Source organism: Chinchilla lanigera, unplaced genomic scaffold (assembly GCF_000276665.1).
Source record: "Chinchilla lanigera isolate Chin_1 unplaced genomic scaffold, ChiLan1.0 scaffold00036, whole genome shotgun sequence".
NCBI lineage: Eukaryota > Metazoa > Chordata > Mammalia > Rodentia > Chinchillidae > Chinchilla > Chinchilla lanigera.
Genome location: NW_004955437.1, coordinates 3,776,202 through 3,779,371, shown reverse-complemented (window position 1 = coordinate 3,779,371; position 3,170 = coordinate 3,776,202). Strand labels below are relative to the sequence as shown.

Genomic DNA, 3,170 nt, shown 5'->3' with positions numbered 1-3,170 from the left:
GGCTCTGGGAGGCTGAGGCAGGAGGATTGACAATTTGAGCCCAGCCTAGGAAACCTAGCAACTTAGCAAGACCCTGGCTCAAAATAAAAATTTTAAAAGGCCAGGGATGTAGGCTTGAGTTCACTCCCTCATACAGAAAAAAAAGCATGCTAATATTTGTAAAATGCCTGTTTTCTTTAAAGAATTTTTTACTCAGGTACAGTCAACAATAATTGTATATATTTATGGTGTACAATGTGATACTTTGATATGTATATACATTGTGAAATGTTTAAACAAAGCTAATTGACATATTTATCACCTCACACTTATTTTGTACTATGAGAACATTTAAGACCTACTATTTTAGCAATTTTCAAGTATACAATACATTATTATTAACTATAGCTATCATACTATACAATGGGTCTCCCAAAATAATGCTTATTTTCAAAATAGCTTTATCTATCGCTTCTTTCTTATAATATTTTAAAAATTGGGGTTTTCTTGCCTATGAAAGTAATACAGGCTCATTCTAGAAAGTTTGAAAAAGTTAAAGAAGTTTTAAAATGAAGGGGAGCCAGGCATGGTGATACACACCTGTGGTGCCAGCACTGGAGGAGGCTGAGGCAGGAGGATGACAAGTTTGAGCCCAGACTGAGCAATTTTTTTTTCTTTTTAAGACAGGGTCTCTCTATGCAGTTCAGGTTGGCCTTGAGCTCACTTTACAGCAGCCTGGGCAATTTAGTGACTTAGCAAGACCCTGTCTCAAAATGGAAATATAAAAAAAGATTTCATTCCCAGTATCCCAAAGAAAAAGAGGGGAAGGGGAGAGAAGGAGGTATGTGTCTGTAGTTGTATCATCCCAAGTCAACAACTATTAATACTTCTTTATTTTGCTTTATTCTTCCATCATGACAGGGCTGTGCTCAAAGCTGGTGAATAGCCATCCTTTTCTTTTCTTTTCTCTTTGTCTTTTTGAGACAGGGTCTCGCTATGCAGTTCAGGCTGGCCTTGAGCTCACTTTGTAGCCTTGGCTGGTCTGGAATTTGCAATGATCCTCCTGCCTCAGCCTCCAGAATTCTGGGATTACATCAGATTTTTTATTTGTTCATTTGTTTGAGACAGAGTCTTGCTGGTCTTGAGTTTACTGTGTAGCCCAGGCTGGCCTTGAACTCATGGTGATCGTCCTGTGGGCTACCATGCCCAGATAGCCACCCTTTTCTAAACGGGAGTTTTGGGACAGGGCCTCACTATGTAGTTCAAGCTGGCCTTGAGCTCACTTTACAGCCCAGGCTGGTATTGAACTCACAAAGATACTCCTGCCTCAGCCTCCCGAGTGCTGGGATTACAGGCGTGCACTACATGTTGGGCTTGCTTGTATTTTAATATAGTTATAACATGCTGTTATTTAGGCTCCTTTTATTCTCAGGGTCCAGCAGTAAGGAACGTGAAGTGGCCACAATGTTAATTAGTCCCATCTCTCTCTAGTGCTAATAAGTAGCAGAGCTAGAGCTGGCTGCCGCCTAGTTCCAGCCCTCCATGTTTCTTTCTTTAAGTCTCTTGGTTAAATTTTTCTCTTGCAGTCATAATTAACATTCTGCAGGCATTTCATCCGCAAGGCTCAGGGTCTTTTGCTTTGTGTGTATGGTGTTAGAGACTTCTTAATGTCAGCATTTCTCATATCGGGGCTGCTGATGCTTGGGCATAGGTGAGAACTATTCCACACGCCCCCCCCCCTCCCTTGTGGTTAGGAAGAATCCGTGACTAAGGCCAAAGCAGAGGTGAGTAGGAGTGAGTTCCCAGGTTCTTGTCCTGATGATGGGGCAGTGTGTTACAATTACCGAGTCCCCAGGTGGCATGTCCCTGGGTCCCTGAAACGCTGTTTGCAGAGAGGCTGCCTGGACAGCCACGGACCCACTATGGAGTCCTGTGGGCAAAATAATGACAACAACAATAATAATAATTGTTGTTATTTCTGCGTGTTAGGATGCTAAGATCTCTATGGTTTGTACATTGCCATAGCAGACGTTATCTTACACTAACTAGCCTGGATCCAGCTCTCTAAGATTGAAAAGCACTACTTCGGGCCAACCCGTCTCCTACCAGTCATCTATTCTTTTGTTTTTTGTCTTTTTGAGACAGGGTCTCACTATGCAGTTAAGGCTGGCCTTGAGCTCACTTTGTAGCCCAGGCTGGTCTCAAATTCCTACGGGTCTCCCTGCCTCAGCCTCCTGAGTGTGGGATTACAGGCGTGCACCCCCAGGCCCCGCAAGACATCTATTCTTGTGGAGACACGTATTCTTTCTTCCTTTCAGCAGTTGAAAAGCTGTTCATTTATAGAAGCCAGAAGCTGAAAGGCTGCTCTTACAATGGGCTTTCAAAGTGGTGCCCTGGAGCTTGGGGAGCCGTGTGCATGGGATCTGGGGAGAGGAACCGGGCCAACCTCTCCTTTCAATGGAACCCAGCCCAGCTCTATCTTTGGCGTCACAGCAGACAGCCTGTGTGATACAGACAGCATCCCTCCCTTCGGGAAGCCGCAGTCAGCTGGAGGTGATGTGCCTTGAAGCAGCCTCAAAGGCCAAGGGCGCTAACCAGCGTCATCAAAGAAAGGGGGAAAGTCAACGTGCAGAGGATGCCGTGGGTGCACAATAGGTGACGGTTTGGTTCAGGAGCCACAGTTAGTTAAGATACTCTTTGCGGTCCCGTGGGGTGAGATGGCAGAGGAAACTGAGGCACTGCAATAAAATCGGGGGGCCTTAGATTTATGGCCTTTACACATTCAACTTTTTTGTTTCAACGGGCTCTGAGAGCCTGCGGTGTCCTACAGATGCACATGTCAACTCAAGTGGCAGACTCACTCAGCGCACCCCACAGCGGGGATTAGAGATGCAGATGGGAGGAGGAGGAAGACCTTCCTGTCTCCCCGCAGCAAGGAAATAAAAAGCTTAGGAGGCAGCTGGGCATGGTGGCGCACGTCTGTGATCCCAGCACTCGGGAGGCTGAGGCAGGAGGATCGCTGCGAGTTTAAGACCACCTGGGCTACAAAGGGAGCTCAAGTCCAGCCTGAACTGCATAGCGAGACCCTGTCTCAAAAAGACAAAAAAAAAAAAAAAAGTTTAAAAAAAATATAAAAGCTTGGGAGATAAAAAGCCTCTCCTAAACATGCAGCCGCAGCCTCAATGTGCTGA

General features: G+C 45.5%; 1 protein-coding gene across 1 annotated transcript in view; it reads left to right on the top strand.

The window, feature by feature from the left end:
- The window catches only part of Slc26a8 (solute carrier family 26 (anion exchanger), member 8), a gene marked incomplete in the record, with an annotated part of 70,536 nt that overhangs the window by 32,448 nt on the left and 34,918 nt on the right, over positions 1-3,170 (top strand).